Source organism: Lepus europaeus, chromosome 8 (assembly GCF_033115175.1).
Source record: "Lepus europaeus isolate LE1 chromosome 8, mLepTim1.pri, whole genome shotgun sequence".
Lineage (NCBI taxonomy): Eukaryota > Metazoa > Chordata > Mammalia > Lagomorpha > Leporidae > Lepus > Lepus europaeus.
Genome location: NC_084834.1, coordinates 107,636,573 through 107,661,382, shown reverse-complemented (window position 1 = coordinate 107,661,382; position 24,810 = coordinate 107,636,573). Strand labels below are relative to the sequence as shown.

Sequence of the window (24,810 nt, the reverse complement as noted above, 5' to 3'; positions counted from 1 at the left end):
CTCAAAGTTTATATCAGAGAATGTTGTATATTACTTTAAGTATAATGGAATATTTTTGTAAATGCTTATAGCAAAAAGGGAGTAATAATTTATACCACTTTACTATTTAAGATTATTTTAAAACATGTTAATGAACTTTATATGCTGCTAATGAAATTTTCTTAAACTATTAGTATATTTGTATTGCTCTTTTAAGTTAAAATAGCACTAGTCCAACCTGAAAAAAGCTTTTCTTGACTATCATTAAAACTGGTGATTAAAAATTTGTAAAAAAAATGTTGTGTGTATTTATCTTGGTTTTGTATATCTATGCATACAGAAATACACAAATATAGTTTGTTTTAAAATACATATTTGTTTTACATATATTTATACATCATATATTTGTGTGAATATAGCAAAGTATCTTGTATACATAAATGTATCTGGATAGACTTTCTTTTTACTTTAATTAATGCTATGAAATTTATCTAACCTAAAACCTGTTTGCAAATTTATTTCTTTGTTTAATTTCAGGGTGAAAGTGATGTTGTTTTCACTTGTAATAATTGTTTTATAATATTGCACATGGTCAGAAAAATATAACCCATACTATTTCTTAATTGGGAATATATTCATATTTATGTTTCATTTTCTTTGGGGATGACAAATTTGGTAAACGTTGTCTAGATGAATGGAAGCACTGTGAATTCTCCGTAAGAAAGTTGTATCATTCAATTGGGTCAAACACACTGGTGATATTATTATGATCTCCAATACAGTTACTTTTAATTTGCTAATTTGGTACTATAAGTGTAGCTCAAAGTTTCATGTTTATTATCTCGTTGATATGGTGTGTATTTTCTGTCATTAAGAAGGCTCATTTTACCTGTTTTCTAATACTGTGCTTTATTAATTTATTTGCTTGTTTTCTGCCTGTTCTACTTTCCTCACATACCTTGCTCAGATTTCTTTTAAGAATTATTTATATCTCGTGGAAGGGCAACCGACGCCTGGCTCTGAGCCGCTGTCGAAGACTCCGGCTGTTGAAGTTTCCACGTGTGCAGGACCATGGGGAGTATCTTTGCAAACCTCTTCAAAGGCCTTTTTGGCAAAAAGGAAACGCGCATCCTGATGATGGGCCTGTGTGCTGCAGGGAAGCCGAAGGTTCTGTACACGCTGAAGCTCGGTGAGATCGTGACCACCACCCCCACCACAGTTTGCACGTGGAGACCGTCGAATACAAGAACATCAGCTTCTCGGTGTGGGACGTGGGTGGCCAGGACAAGATTCAGCCACTGTGGCACCACTACTTCCAGAACACACAAGGCTTGATCTTTGGGGTGGATAGCAATGACAGAGAGTGTGCGAACGAGTTCCCCCGGGAGGAGCTCATGAGGATCCTGGCTGAGGATGAGCTGGGAGCCGCAATCCTCCTGGTGTTTGGCAACAAGCAGGACCTCCCAGATGCCATGAACACAGCTGAAATCACAGACAAGCTGGGGCTGCACTCCACAGGAAATGGTACATTCAGGCCACCTGCGGAGACTGCCTATCCCATCAGCTCCAGACCCAGAAGTGAATGAGAACCCCCACCCCCAGCCCCTCCTCTCCACCCTGCGCAGTCCTCTCAGGTGGCAAACAGGTGCGACTCTGGGGTTCTGAGTGCCAGAAGCTGAATCCATGGGTGGGTCACAGTGTGCATCGCTCCCTGCTGTCTCTGTGCAGAGGAAGCCTGCAGCCAGGTTCGTATTTAATGTAGTTTCTGTTTCCCCAGGGCAGTTTCTGGTACTCCTATGCAATATTATTCAGCTTTTATTATTATCATTATCGTAAAAAGAAAATGAACTCACTGTTAGTACTGAGAAGGGGTCTGGGCGCATGGACACCTGCCCTCCAGGAGTCTGTGGCTGTGTTAAATTAAGAGCTGGACGCATCTCTGGGTGTTAGATCTGCTAAGATCCATTTGGTGGTTGGTTTTAATGCGAACTCAGTGCATTTTTTAAAAATAGTTTAAAATACAAGACAAGTACACTGGAACACACAGCAGGGAGAATGCCTAGTGTGGGGTTTGCAGTAACAGCCTGAGTGCTGGGCCTTCGGATCCTCTGCTCCCCTTTGGGGACAAAACCACCCCATGATGCACTCTGCATGGCCGTCTCGGGGTCTCCCTGCATTCCGTAGCCTTGTGCTTGTGCTTCTGCTCACATGGCCACCTGGGGGAGGGGGCTGGGAGGCCACAGCGTCCAATTCTCCCCTCAGGCACCCCTTAGTGAACCACGCGGCCAGAGCCGGGGCCTGTCATTCCTGGCACCTGCTCACTCAGGCACTTGCTCAGACACGTTGGCGAGATGTCTGGGGTCTGGCCAGCAGGAGCGCAAGCTGAGAGGGTTGGCCCCGGAAGCACCCCCACCTCCATTTGTGAAGTGGCTTTCTCTCCCTCAGCCCGAAAAGGTCTGATTTGCCATCAAAAAAAGACCTCTACTTTTTTTCTTTTGTATTTTGAAAAACACTGAAGAAGCTGGAGCTGTTAAATTTTTGTTGGGGAAAACCTCAGAATTGTTTTATTTGGTGCTATGGAACCTCTTACAGGTCTCAATACAGGATTAGTAATCAACTGTTTTGTACATAAAAGAAGAATTATTTATTTATTTGATAGGCAGAGTTACAGAGAGACACACAGAGACAGAGACAGAGGCAGAGACAGAGAGATCTTCCATTCTCTGGTTCATTCCCCAATGGCTGCAACTATGGAAGCTGCATGGGTCTGAAGCCAGGAACCAGGAGCTTCTTCTGAGTCTCCTAAGTGGGCGCAGGGGCCCAAGCACCTCGGCCATCTTCCACTGCTTTCCCAGACACATTAGCAGGGAGCCGGGTCAGCAAAGGAACAGGCGGGGCTCATACTCGATGCCAGTACCGCAGGTGACAGCTTTACTTTTCCAGGTCACAGTGCTGGCCCCTGTACATATGTTTTTTTTTTTTAATTTATTTATTGACCTAGTTTTAAAAAACTATTATTTACTATTTAAATTTATTTTGTTTCTCTGGGTCATTTGTAACTTCTGTTGCTTCATATTTATATTTATAAATTTATGTTATGCAAAGGTTACATTCAACTTTATCATAAACAGGATTCCACACATCAAATAATTTATCACCCTCCACAAGAGGAAATCTTTTGTAGAATTTAGTTTCTTTATTCATACCTTTCTCTTTACCATCCAATGTGCAATGGGAACTTTAATATAATTTTCCGGTCACTTTCATAGCTCCTTCAAGTCCTGGGTTTTATTAGAAAATTTAAGGATTCATGGTCACAGTCTATAATTAAGCTCTTCCTTAAGCTTGTAAGTTGTTCCATTTCTTTTGCTTTCAAATTGCACCCTCTTTCTCATTCATGTGTGTGTGTGTTACATACACATGATTATTGCAACCAGCAAGAGACCTTAAATGCATTTCATGAAAAGTGGGAAAACTTTTCCGTCTCTTCTCTAGCTTTTCCCATTTTCCTATCCCCCTAGCTAATTTTATTGTACTTTTCCTCCTTGTTTTCTACTCTCCTACACGTATGTACACACACATATTCTTATACATATGTGAGATTATGTTCGTTCCTGTGCATACAAGGGAGTTTCCAAAAGTCCAGAGCCAGAGCTGAGTTGTGGAGGAGCAAGTTAAGCTGCCACTAGGGACACAGCCATCCTATATCCCATATCAGAATGCTTGGCTCCAGTCCTTGCTATTCTACACTTGTGACCCAGTTTCCCAATGGATGATGATCCATGTACATGGGTTCCTGATACCCAGACTGGAGACCCAAATGGAGTTCCTGGCTCCTGGCTTCCATCTCGCTCCACTGTGGCTGTTGGAGGACATTAGGGAAGTGACCCAGTGAAAGGAAGATATCTCTCTCTGTCTCTTTGTCTCACCCTGTCTCTGTGTCACTTTGCCTTTCAAATAAATAAATTAATTAAAGAATAATTCATAGAAATGGAAAGAAATATAATGCATATTTTCATGAATTTTCAAAACACCTTCAAATACAAACACATGTAATGTATTTGTATTATATTTGTGATTGTGTCTGATGTTGCTATGTTTTTATTAAAATATTATTACATTGCATAAAATACAAATTAATATCAAGAAAGTGAAAAGTGTATAACATACCATTGTCAGCTGGTAGTAGGCCTTGGACTGTCACCTTGGCCATGTTCTCTACTCAAGATAAAACATTACTCAGAACATCATTATCAGATAAAGTCACTCCATAACTGGATAAATGAGGCATAAAGATCACTCTGAAATCATGTGTAAACTAAGACTAAAATAAGGACATTATGGAAGTACAATAATTTTGCACCTCCCTTCTCAAATAACAATGAAATCTTTGGCTTCAATTCACTCCACTTACCTACTAGATATAAGTTATCCATCATCTCAATGAACAATGAAATAAATATTTAGTGTGTTGCATGATGGTAAGCAATGTAGAGAAAATTACAAGACAGGAAAAGGGAAGTGGGATGGGAAGCAGACTAGCAGTGACAGTAAAAGCTTAGAACGTTCTAAGTATTCATCCCTTAGAATTCTGTTCCATTGCAAGGACTCTTTCAGAGCTGAGGCCTATCAAACCAGATCTAAACTTCCCAGCTCTACCAAAATATCACTGTTTCATTTCCATTTGTATACTCTAGTCTTCTGAAAAGTTTCTGCATATAGATGAATTTAAATTAAATGGTACTGCTTTAATCAGGAGAATTTTAAAAAGTGAACTTACTTTGCTCTCTCAGTGTAATTGGTCACTCTAGCAGTAGTCAAGATATTCATTTGTAAATCACTTGTTTTATAACATATTTTATAGTGTTAATAGTTCTCAGTCCAACTTAAAGAAAGCATTTCCCTAGAAATGATTTTTGAAACTATTCCATATGCCTGGATCACCATGCAAGAATATTTATCTAGAATTTGTGCTCTGCATTCCAACCTGGTGTGACAAGGGTGGTAAGCCCTGTTGTTGATTACTTGTGTACCTTTTATTTAGACAACTGAAACAAATTAACATTTCTTCTCTACTCACTCATAGGTCAAGAAAATAAATTACTAAGTCACAGGGAAGCATAGGGAAGCAAAATATTTTATAATTTATCACTTTTTATTATTACCAAATAAAAAACAGCCTACATCTGGCCTACTCCTAACATCAGTGAGGTCAGGACAAGGGTACAAATGGAAGCCTCTGGCTCACAGTCCCACCCAACACCATCCACCATCCAAAAATGCCTCACATAAATGTGTTTGGACAGATGAAGAGACAAGTTGAAGCTCTGTCCACCCTCTTCATTCCAATCAAAAAGTCACCCCTTTCCCACTGGTCAAGCTGGGATGTACCTGCTATAACTAAGGCCTGCCTTTGAGAGGTTGGACTTGGGAAGAAAGCTTCATATGTATTATAGTGGGTTAGAGCTACATGGGTAGGGGTTTGCAGGGTTTGGTAACCTTGAAACATAGTCCAGATGTAGGTACAGTTCCTGTACCTCAGACCTTAGACTCATGTTCCATAGTAAGAACTTCACCAAGAGGCAGGCTAGAGTTTGTTCTTCTAAATATTATGCCTTTCAGAAGGTAAGAGCCAGAAGTATGTTTCTTCCAATGAAGGTAAAAACAGAGACTGATTTGATGATTGTGGAGAATCTCAGTGATTATCAGATGGGAATCACAGATTATCAGATGGGAATTCTACATTGTGATGTAGAAGAAGAATCTAGCCACAGGAAAATGAAGTGAGTTGTCAATGATCACACAGCTGCTGCACCCCGGGTTCTAGTCCCGGTCGGGGCGCCGATTCTGTCCCGGTTGTTCCTCTTTCAGTCCAGCTCTCTGCTGTGGCCCGAGAAGACAGTGGAGGATGGCCCACATGCTTGGGCCCTGCACCCGCATGGGAGATCAGGAGGAAGCACCTGGCTCCTGGCTTTGGATCGGCTTAGCGCGCTGGCCGTAGCAGCCATTTGGGGGGTGAACCAATGGAAGGAAGACCTTTCTCTCTGTCTCTCTCTCTCACTGTCTAATTCTGCCTGTCAAAAAAAAAGAAAAGAAAAGAAAAGAAATCAGATTCCAGAAGTGGGTTTATGGCACAGCAGGTGAAGCCAAATTGGAATGCCCCCAGCCCATATCAGAGTGTTGGCTTGAGTCCTAGCTACTCTACTCCTGATCCAGCTTGCTGCTAACATGCAACCCAGGGGGAAGCAGATGATGGCTCATGTACTTTGATCCTGCCACCCATGTGGGAGACACAAATGGGGTTAGTGGCTTCTAGTTTCAGCCTAGTCCTGCTCTGGCTGTTGGAGGCATTTAGGGAGTGAACCAGTGGCTGAAACATCTCTTTCTCTCTATCTGTCTGTCTCTCTCTCTTTCTCCCTGTCACTATGCCTTTCAAGTAGATGAAAATAAATAAATAAACACTGAGAAAGAAATAGAATTCCAGTTCTGAATTCGTACCCCATTCTTCTCTCTACTGTGTGACATTCAGATTTCTTCACTTGACTGTGTACACAGATCATCTATCCAAACAGAAGAACTTCTTAGTATTTTATTTCAAACTCTTACATTCAAGGTTAAAATTACAGAAGCTAGCTCATGGAAAATGTACTTTTTAAAAGATTATAAGTAGGTACTGGTGCTATGGCTTAGTAGGTTAAGCCTCTGCCTGTGGGGCCAGAATCCCATATGAGTGCTGGTTCCTGTCTGGGCTGCTTCTCTTCTGATCTAGATCTCTGTTCCAGCCAGGGAAAGCAGTGGAAGATGGCCCACATGCTTAGGCCCCTGCACTCAGTGGGAGACCTGGAAGAATCTCCTGGCTCCTGGCTTCAGATGGGCTGAGCTCTGGCTGTTTGCTGCTACCTGGGGAGTGAACCACTGAAGACCTTTCTCTCAGTCTATCCCTCTCTGTGTCTATAACTCTGATTCTCAAATGAGTAAATAAATCCTTAAAAAAAATTATAAGTAGTTTACATTGCTTTTAATCTCAGAATACTCTGGAAAACTTAGTAAAGCTTTTAGGATTATTTTTAATTACATGTGCAATAAGATAGAAGGGTCAAGAATATAATATGATTTAGGAAGAAGGAAAATAAAGGGGGAAGAAAAATTTTTCATTGTAGAATATTTACAAAAACCTTTATTGGTTATATTCTAACTTTGTAAATAATTCTTCATGGTCTTTGGCTGTAAGGACAAATTGAGAAACTACACATGAATATCGTTGGGAAATTATTTACCACTTTTTAGTGACTTTGGATTCATTAAGATTATTTTCACTTAGAATAAAGAATAGCCAAATTTTCCTGTTGGTTTTCAGGACCCAATGCCCCTTTTGTCTCTAGTAAACAAGGCATAAAGCATAGAGTTAGACTCTTGCTTATTTCCACGGGTTTTACTTACCCTTTAAGGATCTACGTGAGAGTCTTCACGCTGGCTGAGCATTGCAGCTTATATTTCAGCAGCCACATCACACAGTAGCTCAGCTGTACTCAGTTGTACATGTCAGAGTATTCTTACCCTCTGGGAAACTCCTCTGAATAAATACTTTAAGCTAAAGATGTCCATCAAAGCTGAATGGAACAGAATCAACACAGGTACAAAACAAGGTGTTGCCTAAAGCAAGAGGAGTTTGTAGCTGCCTTCCACTTCTAGGTATGCCTGAATTTTTCAACTATACCCTTGTGGTTTTTTGTTGTTGTTGCTGTTGTTTTCTTAATTTCTTTTTGTTGTTGTTGAATGTGTTAAGCATACTTTGATACCAGATTAGTCATATTTAACTTCACATTCCACAGTGTACATGCTACAGATGGATTTCATAGAAACAACTATGAGTCAAGATTCTCCATGTGTTTTCTGATTTTTCTCCATTCTTTTCTAATTTTTTTTTTCAAAATGAACCATCTGGACAGTTTTCTGAAGAGGGTTTTTGAAAATCTTACTTGTGGGGCTGCCACTGTGGCTTAGGCAAAACCTCCTTCTGCAGAGCCAGCATCCCATATGGGCGCAGGTTCAAATCCCAGCTGCTCCTCTTCTGATCCAGCTCTCTGCTTATGGCCTGGAAAAGCAGTGGAAGATGGCCCAGGTGCTTGTGCCTCCGCACCTATGTGGGACTCCCAGAAGAAGCTTCTGGCTTCCTGGCTTCAGATCAGCTCAGCTCTGGTGGTTGCGGCCATTTGGGAAGTGAACCAGCAGAGAGAAGACCTTTCTCTCTATGTCTCCCCCTCTCTGACTGTAACAAAGTAAATAAATAAACAAACAAACAAACTCTTCAAAATAAAGAAAATTAATAAATAAATAGAATCTCAAATAAATCTTAAAAAAAGAAAATCTTACTTGTGTATTAAATTTAAAAGTTGAAAATGCATTTCTGCTCATTAATAACCAGTATGAATTTACTGATGTAAAATACATAAACACTGCATCAGAACTTCAATAATATATTATTTTCAAATGTTTTTCTTCCTTCACTATACAGGTGAGTAGCTTGGGGGTTGATACTCCTGTTTTATCTCTTCTGTGGGAAATGTGCTTGCTGGGTGTCTGTGTGTGTGTGTGTTCCCCATTCTGCTATGCGTGTTTTTAGACAATGGCCTCATGCTTGATTTGAAAACAATTCTGCTGTTTTCAGAATTGAAATTTGTGTTTTGCCAGGTAGCTATGTATAGATGACATATTCATTCTCTTGATTAAAATCTGCCAATGAAAAGAAATATGTGTGAATCACAGATGTAAGAGCTTTAATATATGCTAATTTTACATTCATTTACAAACTCATAAGTGGCCATGTAGTTTTGATTATTTTTAGAGAGGAGGATCTGAGACTGAGGGATTGTCAGCTGATGGATATTACCCTTCCAGGAAGTGGTAAGGCCATGCTTTGAACATAGTAACTCTGAATCAAACCCTAACAGTCTTAATAATAGCTTCATTATATAATTCCAAAAATACTATAATTAATAATAGCATCTATCATTTCATAATTCTTTTTATGTATTGTGAATGAAATTTTGCAAATCATTAACATTTTAGTCTGTTTTCTTAATAACATTATGAGGGTTTCCTTTTTTTTTTTTTTAACAATTTGGATATAGAATGAGACATGGTAACCAACTGATCAGGGTCATGCAGCCAGTAATAGGCATCATGTAATGCTAACCAGAGTTTTCAGCTTTAAATTTAAAAAAAAAATGAAGCTATTACAAAACTACACGAGCAGAAAATAAGGCTTTGACAAAGCATCTGAGAGAAGAATCTAGATGAGATTTTTCTGAACTAGTAAAAATCTAAAATGCCTTTTGGAGCATAAACAAGAAAGATTGACTATGGCTTTTTAAATCATCCAAATGTTACTACTTATCAACAAAACATAGAAACAGTTTCACAAATACAAAACAAATAACAACTAAGACACAGCCTGGTACAAAAGTAAAAACAGCCAGGTACATAAATAATAAATTCTGGTTAGCATTACATGATTCCAATTACTGGATCATGTTTCACTCCCAAGATGGCCACAATGACCAAGACTGGACATTGGCTTATTTCACTAAGCATAATGGTCTCCAACTGCAGGAGATGGAAGATCTCTGTCTCTCCCTCTGTCCTTGTAACAGTGACTTTCAAATATTAAATAAATAAATCTTAAAAACAAAACTAACTCACCCACAGGAACCATAATCATAATACTATGGTTTGAATATCTCCAGAAATTCATGTGTTAAAACTCAATACCATTGTGCTATAATTTAGAGATTTGGAGTTTTAGGAGGTGATACAGGCATGAGGGCTGCTCTCTTGTGAACGGGACTAAGACCTTTATAAAATTTTCTCCTTTTCCCCATCAAACTTCCATCATTTGAGCCAGGACAATAAGGTATCATCCTGGAAGCGGAAAGACTCCACCCTCATCAAACATGTAAACTGCCCAGAATCTTGATCTTGGACACCCCAGCCTCTAGAATGGTCAGGAAAAAAAAGCATGCTATTTATAAGTTACCCAGTCTCAGGTATTTTGTTACAGTAACACAAATGGACTAAGACATAAGTTAGTACAAAGTAGAGGTGCGCTGCTTTAACATATACCAGAAAATGTGGAAATGGCTTTGCAGCTATGTACTGAGTACAGGCTAGAACAATTTTAGAAGTGCCTGCTGGGCTAGGAAGAGCATGGTTTTCTGTTGCCCAACATTAAAGGCAATGCTAGTGAGGGCTCAGAAAAGGCAAGTAGATGAGAGAGATGCAGTCTTCTTTCAGATTACCTAATAGTTATGATCAGTGTGCTGGTAGAAATATGGACAACAAAGGCCAATCTGATAAGGTCTTAGGAAAGAATAATATCTTATTGGAAACCAGAGGAAAGGACATCCTTTTTATAAAATGACAGAGAGCTTGATGAATTATGTCTGTACCCTACCACTTTGTGGAAGGCAGAAATTGAAAGTAATGAATCAATATATGTGATGGAAAAAATATCTAAGCAAAGTGTAGAAGGTGCTGCATGGCCTCGCTTGACTGCTTGTATTAAAATATGAGAAGGTAGCGCTGGTGCCGCAGCTCACTAGGCTAACCCTCCACCTGCGGCGCTGGTACCTCAGGTTCTAGTCCCAGTTGGGGCGCTGGATTCTGTCCCGGTTGCTCCTCTTCCAGTCCAGCTCTCTGCTGTGGCCCGGGAAGGCAGTGGAGGATGGCCCACGTGCTTGGGCCCAACACCCGCATAGGAGACCAGGAGGAAGCACCTGGTTCCTGGCTTCAGATCGGCGCAGCGCGCCAGCCGTAGCGGCCATTTGGGGGTTGAACCAATGGAAAAGGAAGACCTTTCTCTCTGTCTTTCTCTCTCTCACTGTCTAACTCTGCCTGTCAAATATATATATATGAGAAGATAGAAAAAATTAAGGAGAGATTTGTAATTAAAATGGAAGCAGAATTTAAAGATTTGGACATATCAGAATAAGAAATAATTGCTGAGGATTTTTGCATCTATGTTCACCCGGGAGATTGGTCTGTAGATCTCTTTCTTTCTTGTATCTTTTTCTGGTTTAGGAATTAAGGTGATGCTGGCTCCATAGAAGCAGTTTAGGAGGATTCCATCCCTTTTCATTGTTTTGAATAGCTTAAGAAGGATTGGAATTACTTCTTTAAATGTATAGTAATTTGCAGCAGGGAAGCTGTCTGGTCCTGGGCTTTTCTTAGTTGGGAGGGTTTTTATTACTGACTCACTCTCTGTCTTGGTCATCAGACTTTCTAGGCTCCAGAACTGTGAGAATTAAATTCCTATTGCTTACTAAATATCAATCTGTGATATTTTGTCATCACAGCACAAGTGGACTTTGATATCCTCCAAAACCACTGAATCACATAACCACAGCTGCAGAAACTGAAACTAGTACAATATAATCTCTCCTCAATACACTAAGCATAAGGAACAGAACGAAAGGTTCTGTACCCACGAAAGCCTTTCCATATGTATATTTAATCAGAAAATTCATGTTTACTTCATTTTTAAAATGTTCTCGTCCCATGCACAAATGGAGTCTTGCAGGACCCATGATAGCTAACACTTTAACACTTTTCTTCCTGGCCCAGCTTTGTACAATCTGTACAATCTTCAGAAATAAAACAAGGGTTAAAGATTGAGCCACGGCCAGTGCCGCGGCTCACTAGGCTAATCCTCTGCCTGCGGAGCCAGCACCCCGGGTTCTAGTCCCAGTTGGGGCGCTGGATTCTGTCCCGGTTGCTCCTCTTCCAGGCCAGCTCTCTGCTGTGGCCCGGGAGTGCAGTGGAGGATGGCACAAGTGCTTGGGCCCTGCACCCGCATGGGAGACCAGGAGAAGCACCTGGCTCCTGGCTTTGGATCAGCGTAATGCGCCGGCCGCAGCGGCCATTGGGGGGTGAACCAACGGCAAAGGAAGACCTTTCTCTCTGTCTCTCTCTCTCACTGTTCTCTCTGCCTGTCAAAAAAAAAAAAAAAAAAAAAAAAAGATTGAGCGAAAATATTACCATTCTTACTCACAGAGGCTGAGCTGGAAGAAATATAATTTTAGGTGTCAGCCAAAGACAATTACTTGACTTCACAGTCGGGAGCATTTATCCTTTGGAAAACAACACAGGCTGAAGAAGAAAGCAGAGGTGAGCAGAACATGCTAACCTTTCTCCCAAGTTTATTACTTCAATAGGAAACTTGAACTTCATCTCTCGGGGGGCAGCATAAGTCAAAGATGAAAGAACAACTCAGAACTAAAACAATCATACTCCTTTGAGAGACAATCTCAGCAGTTCTGCCACAACCAGTGGGAGATTCACTTCTCGTCACATCTCTCCCACCTTCGCCACCTCTCAGTTTTCAATTCCTTAAGATTTTTGGCAGACTTAAAGGACAGCACAGCCTAATCTGATAACCTGTTAGCTAGAAAGCACTAGAAGCTCTTTTGTACTGGAATCACGCAGTTGGGAGGAATATCGGAGTTAAAATATCACTTGGTCTCTAGAACTGCTATGAAGCTGCTTTTTATAATCTCTCGTAATCCTAACTACATCCTTAAGAGTCAAACATTTCTTTGGGACCATTTTACAAAAGATTTCAGATAAACACAAAACATAGATATAAGTACTGTAACAACATTCTCACTATAGTAATTACTCTCAAAAAGACACAGCCAAATTGAGTTTAAGATGTTGGCTTGAGAAACTATGAGCAGTAAAAATGAAAATAATAAGGTGAGAGAAATTAGATTCAGTCTACAGTCAGCTAGTTGAGACAAATGATAAGGCATAGAACAGATGGTAACAACTTTAAAATGCTATTATTCACATGGCTCAGTAGATTAAGACAAAGACATAAACTGTGATATGCATGAATATATTGGTCTGTGCTTATGTGTGCTCTATTTCTTTTCATAATAATTCAGAGATGAAATTGTGTCTTTCTGAATTGCTTCTGGGCACTAATTTTTAGCCTTTCTGACTTTCATTCTTCCTGAATAAACATCTAAGAAAATAGATGAACTTGTGAGTTAGCAGGTATATTAGAAAAACAGGTAACTCTCTTAATACTAATTATGAGACTTTTGTGTTAGCTCAGAGCATAAACCAATTCTGTCTTTTTAAAACGGATTATATTTTTTCACAATCTTAATTTTTCAGAATCACTTTACAGGGACTAGAGGTGTGGTAGTGGTGGAGAGCCAGAGAAAAATGGTCTCAAGAACTCCATGGAATTACTGCTGCCACTGTTAAGGGCTGTTAGCTGGATGTGCCTGTTGGTTGGGGTAAATACAAAGAAACCTACTACTATGATGACTGGAACAAGACAGGGCATTTCTGTCCTTGCACAGCAGTCAGAGCAGTCAGACCACCAGATATTTCCCCCCAGTTTATTCAACCTCTTTGTGTTCCTCAGCCACAGCCTGAAAATCACTGGGATACCTAAGCCTTGAATCCAACTTCTCTAATTCTGATTCTTCTATCATGTACATGAGAGTTTCAGGATGAGCTATGCCCCATTTCAAAATGGCCAATTCTTACTTCTCACCCACTCTCACCTTCTCAGGCCATGTGTCAGTTGGTAGATGAGCCTGTTTCCAAGGGAAGAAGAAGGAAGTTTTTACTGAACCCCTCCCATAGGCCACATACTTCTGGGTTTATATTATCTCATTTAATTCCTACATTGATATTATGCTACTATAATCTTTCTTTAACAGAGGTGCTATTTGTTCTGGTTTTCAAGTACTTGAAGAAACTGGGTTAAGGGATAGTAGATAATTTGCACAAGATCAAAGAACTAGAAATTGGTAGAGACTGGAAAACCCTGGTGTATCTGCCAGGAAAGCCTTTGCTGCCTCCCCACACCATGCTGTCTCCCTCTGCCATTTCATTTCACCAAATGACCCTTCTGCAACCCAGGCTGCAGATTCTTTGGCCCAGAGCCCCAGTAGAAGAATCCCACACTGGCTGTGACAATCTGTGGTGCCAACTGAGACTCCTTGACCTGTAATAACACAGTGATTTGTTCAACGCAGCTTTGGCTTCCTCTCCAAGGTTGAGAGAACTTTATCAGTCAAGTGAAACACAGAGAACAAGCACTCCAAGGGAAGGTTACACAGGACAATAAGTCAACCAGGAGAAAGCCTGCACAGGAACTAGGCCCAACTTCGTGTCTTCAAAAGATGGTGGCTAAGATTTTTCCCTTTTACAAAAAAATACAGAACAATATTTTGGGGTCTATCTACAGGCATTAAAGCTTTGTTAATGCTACTCTTTGCTTGTGCAGTTATGACATGATAAGCCTCTTTAGAGAGGCTGCAGTTTTCAACTCTCTCTGGTACCCAAAGGTGACAGGAATTGGAAAATGATTCTAAGGTCCAGACAACGATTCCACCAACCATCCATGGCAAACAGGCATTGGTGGATGATACCAAGATGCAGACAGAAGGGCCAGGAGATGTCCTGGAACTGAATATCTGTGACTCCTTGATTCAGTATAAAGTTGACAATAAAAACTGTGTGCACAACACAATGATTTGGTATAGTTATATATGGTGAGATGACCATTACAGCTGTCAGTTGCTGCCTGCTTGCTTCCTGCTCCCAACAGCAAAGTGATAGCCCTGGCATGTCTAACCTTCAGACATGCTAATAGCCTCTGTGTAAACAAACAACACTGTGTTTAGAATAACTGCAGCTGAGTTTGACCTTGACTCTTTCAGATACCAGCTGCAATTTTGTAAAATTCATTTCATCTTAGGGAACCTCATTCTTCTTATCTTCAATTTTTTTTTTTTTAAATAAAATAAAATGCATTTCTAGGGGCCAGTGCTGTGGTGCGGTAGGTTAAGTCACAGCTTGTGAATCTGGCAGCCTATATCAGAGTGCAGGTTCAAGGCCCAGCTGCTCAACTTCAAGTCCAACTCACTGCTAAGGTGCCTGGAAAAGGAGCAGAAGATGGTCCAAATGGCATGTGCTCCTGCCACCCATGAAGACCAGGCTGGAGTTCTGGGTTCCTGGGTTCAGTTCAGCCCAGCCCCAGCTGATGCGGTCATTGGGGGAGTGAATCAGCAGGTGGAAGAATTCTGTCTGTGCCACTCTGCTTTTTAGATAGATAGATAGATACATACATACATACATACAACTTTTTAAAAAGATAGATAGATAGATAGATAGATAGATAGATAGATAGATAGATACAACTTTTTAAAAAGATACATTCTTAGGGCTAACATCATAAATCATGATATTTCAAAATGTATAGGGTGCAGATGAAAAAGCTTAAATGTAAATCATATTTAAATGCATATTTTAGAAAACAAAAAAGCTGAAAATAAATTATTGCTATTGGGATTGTGGCACAGCAGGTAAAACAGTTCATGTCCTGGCTGCCCCCTTCTGATGCAGCTCCCTGCTAATGACCTGGGGAAGAGCTTCCCTGCCACCCACATGGGAGATCTTGCTTCCGGCTTTGGCCTAGCCCTGCCCTGGCCATTGCAGCCACTGAACCAGCAGATGGAAGATCTGTCTCCCTTTCTGTTTCTCTGTCACTAACACTGACTTTCAAATGAATAAATAAACCTTAAAGAAAGATTGAAATTCCCATCAGAAAAAAAGAAATAAAATTAAACCTAAATAAAAAAGTAAACAAAGATAAAAGCAGATTTTATTGAGACCTGAAATATGCATTCAGGCAAAACAATGGAGAGTATAATTTTCACACATGCCAATCTATGTGGAATCTTAACTTTCATGCAAAGGAAGGAATAATTTCCAAGGAAGCAAGCAAAAATGTTGTCTATGCAATGCAATCTATCCTAATTGTTCATGATAATGAATAGTTTCCACAGTTAGCAAGCTTACTGGGAAAATACTCACTTTTTTTCTTTACTTTGAAACACAGTGCCCCTTTGCATGAAGGCCCCATGTTGAGCTGTGTGATTCATTGAACTTCCTTTTTCCTTTCAAATTATATTAAACCATTGGTTTTATATTTTGCATTTGAATCCAATCAGTGCAATGGGGGTGTGTGTCTTTGTAGCTGTTAAATGTAAATATCCATTTTATATCTATCAGTTCCTTGGAAAATAAGAGCAATTTAATATTCTTTCTTAGAATTAACAACAATAATACAACCCTGGAGTCATCTTATAAAATACATTGTCTGGGGCCTCATTCCAGGCTTTCTGAGGCAGAATCTCTGGGGAGCACCACAGGAATCCTACTTTCCTTATCTATGTTCCCAGTACTCACAGCATATTTGGGTCTACTGCTGATAGGACTAGAGGAAGGGAGGGGGTATAGAGGGCTTAAGTTGCAAAGAAATACTTTGTTCTTTACTCCTTTTTTGTCCCACATTTCAAGTTACATAAGAAGTTTCTCCATCAAATTTATGGTGACTTGTTCTCTTCCTCCCAGAATAGGCAAGAACAGGACAGAGTACAGTCAGTGCCCATCTAATGAATGGGCTGCATTACAAAAATGATCTTATTAATCACTTGTTGGTACTCTATGCATTTGACCAGAAACATTCCTTTCTAATTTGTAACTTTAGTTGTCAACAATAGAAACTCAAATTAACCTAAAATAATCTAAATGATGCCCTTGCCATGTTTATTTAAAACCATAAACAAGCACAAATTAGGATGGTTTGCAGAAGGAAAAGATTCACAAATCTGCTCTTCACACATTCTGTGGTATGAGCTCTGCAACAGCCAGGCTCTGACAGTGAACAGAGCTGGGGAAATTTGCAGTGTCAGCTGCAGCTCCTTGCTTATTCATTCTATGGCAGTGTTTTGAGCAGTAATCTAATATCCAAAGTGCATATATGTATATAATTATTATATATAATTTTAAACATTGTCATGCAATGGTTAAGAGTGACATTTTGGAGTCAAACAGACTTAGATTTGAATCCCAGTTTTAAGTCTCAGACACTGACTTCAAATATTTCCATAATTATCTGATGTTTAATAAATTAACAATAAAATAATAAAAGTAGTTATAGATCATTCTACAAATCATAGGCTTTTATTTCAAATTATGTAATTAACATATATGCTATTTTGTTGAGATGCATTCTATAATTGTTAAAAATTATTTCTTGTTGTAAACTAATGAGTAAACACTATGATCCTCAATTCCTTGATCACTGAGATGAGATTAAAGACAGAGAGATCTGTCTTTAATTACTAATTAACCATTTCCCAAATTCTGATCCACACACTCGTGTTTGTCATTACCAATAATAGAGACTTTCACAGCACATTTGAAAATTACTTTCCATGTATTTACTGGGATTTTCAGGACTGTAAGTTAAGCAGCTGGAACTTAAACAAGTTCAATGATGAAGTGGAATGCTGGCATCACAAGAGGTGACTTAATTGCATTGTGCCACAATACTGGCCTTTCAATTGTTTCCTTTTCTATGCATTCAATAGAATTTTCTGAAAAACAAAATACCAAAGCATGCCATTTTGCAATTGTTCCAAGGTTCTTATTACAAGAATACAAATGCAAATATGTACAACATTCAAATACTAAAGCAATATAGACTTCCCCACATAATAACATTCCCACTGAAAAATTTAACTTACCTTCCTAACTCATATTTAACTTTCCTTTTTTTGAAAGGGTGATAAAAGTATTGTTTTAGGAAAATTAATTTTGTGGCTGTTTTTTGAATGATTTTAAAGCATCTCCAAAACTTCAGAAGCTGAGGTCTAGAAGGAGTGATCCTGTGTGGTATTAACAGTGAACTGGCAAGTGTATGAATCAGGGTGGCAGGATTTGTACCACAGAATAAAGAACTACATAAAAGGCAACAACTGCAAAAAAAAAGTAAAGGGAAATCTGAGTTCTGCTTCTTCTACTCTACACTGAATATATAGAAATATATCTGGAGAATAAAGCTCTTTTTTGTTGTTGGATAAGGATCAGGTGCTTAGGAAAACTAGAGAAAGTAGAAATTATTTCATCCAACAAGTTAAAGAATTTAACTTAGCCAATCTATCATGCAAACTAAAAGCCAGTTCAGAAGATTATTTTTTAGTAGTAGAACAGTGTCAGAAACCCATGCATTTTTAGGCCACATTATCATTTATAAAAATAATAAAGCATATAAATACATGATGATTTAGTCTACTTCTCTATTGGCCTGAGTTAATAGAAACCTGGAACTAGCTCTGAATACCTCCAGTCAAGATTAAGTCCTTCAAAATGTTTCTATGGCAGATGAAAACAAGTTTCACTCTGCGAACTAACTTGTAATACAGGGACTGGGGCTGTGGTATAGTAGGCTCATCCTCCACCTGTAGCACTGGCATCCCATATGGGCACTTGTTCATGTCCCAGTTGCTCATCTTCTGATCCAGCTCTCTTCAATGGCTTAGGAAAGCAGTGGAAGATGGCCCAAGTGCTTTGGTCCCTGCATCCAGGTAGGAGACCCAGAAGAAGCTCCTGGCTGTATACTGGCCTGGCTATGGCCATTGCAGGCATTTGGGAAGTGAACCAGCAGATGGAAGACCTCTATTTCTCAGTTTCTGTCTCTCTCTGTCTGCTGTAAATCTATCTCTCAAATAAATAAATAAATAAAATCTTCAAAAAAACCCTTATAATACATGTTATTATAAATATGTAGAAGCAACTACCTCCAGATCACAAGAATGCCACTTCTATGAAGTTTGCAGTTGACACTGTCAACCTGTGCTGCAATTGAAAAAGAGGAGCTTTCCCATCTATTTCAGGCTGAACCAGATTCATCTGTGAATACAAATTACTGTATGAGGGGGGCTCCAAAAAGTTTATGAAAAATGGAATTAGAGACATAACCATCTTGTTATAGCTCAGGGGGCCTGGAATGCGTCTCACACACACACACACACACACACAAGCACTCTAGAACAAGTAGGGGACGAGGGCATTCTAACTCTGATTCAGTGTGGGAACTGTGATTTGGAATGTAATTTGGCCCATATCGATACGATCTTCAAACAAAAAATCTTGATACACATCAAGGTATATATACTTACACCTAAGGCAAAGCTGGAGGTGAGAAACAGACATTCTAGGAAATATTTATCAAAGAGTTCAGATGGATAGACATTGGTGCAGGCCAGTAAGAAGGGACATTGGATCAGGAGAGCAAAGTGGAGATCCAGTCTTTGGCACCAGCCTGGAAAATTTCCAGAAGCTGGGGTATTTCAGGTGCTTTTAAGAGAACTCAACCTGTTCAGACACAAGATGATGTAGCTGAAGTTCCGAAATGAGTAACCAGAGTGTGGCAATAGGTGATTCTCAGAAATTCAGAGGGGTTTGTTGGGGTGAATGGGTCAGTCTACAGGAAGAAGGCCTCCATCTGTGGGGCATGTGCTCATAGCACAGCTACAGTTCCCAGGGAAGAAGCCTAGGAAGACTTGGGAATTCAAGAAGGTAGAGGAACATCATTTCTGAGGCATAAACCACATGATCTCTGACATGAACTTTGCTATCCAAATAGAGGCCCTGCAGAAAGATGAGCTATGACTCAGGGAACAACTTGAAACCTAGCAGATAGCAGTGGAGCGTAGTGTCCTGGGTCACATATTAGCAGAGAGGAATTGGGGCAGAGCTAAGAAGGAGTTAGTGTGTGAAACAGCACCTCCTGACCATGTTAACAGATTATATTATACGGGTGACAGAGTAGGATAAACAAATTTCTCAGCGTTAGTATAGGAAATGCCAAGGACCGCCTACAGAGGGTCACAAAAGGCCTTAGCTACAGGAAACCTCTGAATCAGAGGCACAAAACTGGAGCCTGATTAATATGAAGAAAAAAGAGTATTTTAAAAACATGTTTTTCTTCTTTATAAATCCTTTGCTTGCCCAGGTCAAGCCGTCACTGCCCTTATGTCAAGAAACTGCAGGTCCTCTCCTCGTCCTCCAGTTTGTGACTTAGGCTTTGTAAATCTCTGTGCAGAACTGAAACGCTGTTCCAAACATTTCCTCCTTGTAAATGGCAGCGGATTTCTCACTTTAGGCCACTGTGTAGTGATTCTTCCAATTACCTGCTATCCTTACAAATTACAAACAACAACACATAGGAAAGGAAAAATTTTTTAATTTTTTATTATTTAGTAAATATAAATTTCCAAAGTACAGTTTATGGATTACAATGGCTCCCCCCCCCATAATTTCCCTCCCACTTGTGCCTCTCCCATCTCCCACTCCCTCTCCCATTCCATTCACATCAAGATTCATTTTCAATTATCTCTATATACAGAAGATCGATTTAGTATATATTAAGTAAAGATTACATCAGTTTGCACCCACACAGAAACACAAAGTGAAAAATACTGTTTCAGTACTAGTTATATCATTACTTCACATTGGACAACACATAAAAGACAGATCCCACATGAGACTTAAGTACACAGTGACTCCTGTTGTTGATTTAACAATTTGACACTCCTGTTTATGGCATCAGTAATCTCCCTAGGCTCTAGTCATGAGTTGCCAAGGCTATGGAAGCCTTTTGAGTTCTCCGACTTCGATCTTACTCCGACAGGGTCATAGTTAAAGTGGAAGTTCTCTCCTCCCTTCAGAGAAAGGTACCTCCTTCTTTGATGGCCCCGTTCTTTCCACTGGGATCTCACTCACAGAGACCTTTCATTTAGGTTTTTTTGTTTTGTTTTGTTTTTTGGTTTTTGTTTTTGTTTTTTTTTTTTTTTCCAGAGTGTCTTGGCTTTCCATGCCTAAAATACTCTCATGGGCTCTTCAGCCATATCCGAATGCCTTAAGGGTTGATTCTGAGGCCAAAGTGCTATTTAGGACATCTGCCATTCTATGAGTCTGCTGTGTATCCTGCTTCCCATGATGGACCGTTCAGTCCCTTTTTTATTCTATCAGTTAGTATTAGCAGACACTAGTCTTGTTTGTGTGATCCCTTTGACTTTTTTTTTTTTTTTTTTTTTTTTTTGGTCAGGCAGAGTGGACAGTGAGAGAGAGAGACAGAGAGAAAGATCTTCCTTTTGCCGTTGGTTCACCCTCCAGTGGCCACCGCGGTAGGCGTGCTGCGGCCAGCGCACCGTGCTGATCCGATGGCAGGAGCCAGGTGCTTCTCCTGGTCTCCCATGGGGTGCAGGGCCCAAGCACTTGGGCCATCCTCCACTGCACTCCCTGGCCACAGCAGAGAGCTGGCCTGGAAGAGGGGCAACCGGGACAGGATCAGTGCCCTGACCGGGACTAGAACCCGGTGTGCCGGCGCCGCAGGTGGAGGATTAGCCTAGTGAGCCGCGGCGCCGGCCCCCTTTGACTCTTAGACCTATCAGTGTGATCAATTGTGAACTGAGATTGATCACTTTGACTAGTGAGGTGGCATTGGTACATGCCACCTTGATGGGTTTGTATTGGAATCCCCTGGCACGTTTCTAACTCCACCATTTGGGGCAAGTCTGATTGAGCATGTCCCAAGTTGTACATCTCCTCCTTTTCTTATTCCCACTCTTATATTAAACAGGGATCACATTATGCTGACTGAATTAAGCCAGTCCCAAAGGGACAAATATCATATTTTCTCCTTGATCAGTGACAACTAACTGAGCACCAAAGGGGAAACCTGTTGAAGTGAAATGGACACTATGAGAAACAGTGACTTGATCAGCTCTTGTCCTGACTGTTGATGTACAATGTAATACTTTATCCTTTTTAGTATTTTTTCTTTGTTTTGTTCTAGTACTATTGGTTGAACTCTGTAATTAGCACACAATTATTCTTAGGTGTTTAAATTTTAACTGAAAAGTGATCCCTGTTAAATATAAGAGGAAAGGAAAACTTTAAAAGATGTGAAGACTCACTTCATATTGGATACTTTAAAACATCATTTTCTTAAATTAAGTATCTGCCCATCTAAAAAAGTGTTTTATAACTGAACACAGGGTCTAACTTCTAAAGAGACATTTGGAGGACGGCTAATTTTTTGTCTAAATTCAGGGGCTGTACAATGTATAAAAGTTCCCTGAAAGAGATTCTTTGACTTTCCGTGACTGTCTTGGGTCATGAAGTTTCGCTTAACACTGGAGGTAACAGTCACAGTATATCTGAATATATGAGTTACTTTTGGAAATTGTACAAAGAACTGGACATAAGTACAACAAAACTATAAAATCACAAGCTGATAAGTAGCATTTCCCAGAATTTGTAAATGAGGATGCTGTGGTACTTGGAAGATACCTATTTTCCCTGAGTGCATTAGGATTTTATCTTTATTGTAATTTAGTTCCAAAGAATAACTTTAACATCAAACACATAACTTCATGAATCACTTTTAAAAGTAAAATTTGGTGATTATAAGTTATTTTATCTCATACTTAATGCTTATAAACATTTGTTTTTTAAAATGAATGAACTTTCAATGTACTACCAGTGTTCTTGGAAGAAAATACTTTATTTTCTAAAATATTAAATATATATGATTGGATGATAAACTATTTCACTTCATGATGGTTCAACAAAAATTGTAAATCCTTTAAATGAAAAACATTCTCCTAAGCAACTAATTCCCTGGGTATTATACTTTGTTTTATGTTCACCCGATGGGAATAGCTTTTTGTAATGTATGTGAAGGATCAACAAGAATATATTTGAGGTAGTGCATCTGCAAGCATGCCATTAAAAACAGAAGAAAAAAAAACACAGATGTAAGCAAAAAAGAGTTATATGTAAAGGTTCCCAGTGATCTGATCTGCACATAAATTATACAGTAGACACAAACATATTAGTTTCACAAGAAAATTTTTGACAAAATAAATGCAGACCAAAGCTTAGCTTTTCCTCTATTCCAGCTTAGATATAAACACTGGACATTGACTCTTTCCCTATTACCCATGTTATTGTGTGACTAAATGATAAATTGATTTACCAAACACAAAAATCCTTCAAGATTGAATGTGCCTGGCACCTTTGTTCATTCTTTACACTGAGTCACTTTCAGAATTCATTTATGAAAATGACTGTTGAACTACTTTGTGACATTCTTAAGGCAATTGTATCTGTGATTTGTCACTGAATACACTAAAAATATGTATTGTATACAGTTATTCATGAAGAACTTTCTTATATGTGAAACAATCAATGGATAGGTGGTCATTAAATGTTTACTGAATATATAAATGAGTGAATGGAGTAATCTGGGACTATTTAGACAAACAATAAATTATTTATGATGGGAAAATATCCTAAATGCCTTCAGGTCATTTACCATAATCTTCCCCCAAAACTCTTGCCCCAAATCTCCCATTTTGTCAGTAATATAAACAGAGCTTTACAAGATTAATTGATGCACCTTAGGTAATAGATTTGGGGAGTGGTATAGCCTGGATAAACCTGAAGTCAATCTGACCACTCATATGTATTCTTTACCACTACTTCCAGAGGAGAGAGAGGGTTGGTCACTATTATGGGACAAATATAGGCCCTTTTAATCTAGATACTAAGCTAATTTCCACTTCCTCTGCACCCTACTAATATATCATGGGTCAGCAACAATTTTCATGTGATTGAATATTTTAAAAAACTGGAAATTATATTCAGTGATCAAACAAAAATAAAATTTGTCTTGTTAATAAATGAAATGTTTTTAGAAATACTTATTTCAAAGATGTATATATTTATTTGAAAAGCAGATTACAGAGAGAGAGGCAGAGATGGAGAAAAGTCTTCTAACTGCTGGTTCACTTCCCAAATGGCTGCAAAGACTGGAGCTGGGTTGATCCAAAGCCTGGAGCCAAGAGCTTCTTTCGAGTCTCCCATGTGATTGTAGGAGTACAAGCACTTTGGGCCGTCTTCCACTGCTTTTCCAGGCTATTAACAGGTTGCTGGATTTGAAGTGGAGCAGTTGAGAATAGAATTGGAATCCATATAGGATGCCAGCTCTGCAGGTGGCAGATTTACCAGCTTCACCATAGCGCTGGCCATCTGTATGTGTGTAAATGTACATGGATGTGTGTTGGCAGGGAATTCCTGCTATGAAAAGTTCTGGCACTATTTGCTTCAGTGCTTAGAATGAGCAAAAGGGCAGAAATAAGGATAGTGCTGAAAAGTCCAAAAGATTGTAGTGGGAAAACACGTAGATTGAAAAGTACACAGAGAACATTTTAGAGATGCACTGGCAATTCTCAAATCATCAGTGATGACATCAATCTATAAATCAGCTGTAGTCAAAGCAGAAGGCTCTGACTCCTGTTAAATTTTCAACTTTCACCTCAGCAATTGAGAATGTATGCCAACATACATGTTATAAGTCATTAGATATTTCCTGAAATTTATTCTTATGTATGTGCTATAATTTTGTTTGGCTATTTTTGTTATATTATTCCATAAGGAGACTAATGCATAACATGGCTAAAAATTACTATATGTCAAGAAAAAATACTTTCTTTTTTTTCATTTATTAAACTTTTATTTAATGAATATAAATTTCCAAAGTACAGCTTATGGATGACAACATGGTGGTTGATTCAGGATTTGGATAGCAGTATAGCCCAGGAAATGTATTTCAAAGCCTTATGGAAAAAGGGGACTACAGTCAGAACCTGAAACCGCCCTTTGAATAAAGATAATAAATGCTGCTCTCGTGTTCAGGAAATAGAGCTAAGGCACAATTTCACCTCTCATAAAGAAGTTGTAACTTAACTCTAGCTAATTAAACACTCAAGAGACATTCCTACTTTGTTAAAGCGGTTTTGTAGCTGTGCAGTGTCAGCACATTGACACTCATTATTTCAAATTCTGTATAAATAGCCAATGAGATGATTCAATCACAGATTCTTTATGGGC

At 39.2% G+C, this 24,810-nt stretch overlaps 1 pseudogene; it reads left to right on the top strand.

Annotated features, from left to right (window-relative positions):
• The first annotated feature begins 1,050 nt into the window (after positions 1-1,050).
• On the top strand, positions 1,051-1,561 carry LOC133765348 (ADP-ribosylation factor 1-like; annotated as a pseudogene).
• The last annotated feature ends 23,249 nt before the right edge of the window (positions 1,562-24,810 follow it).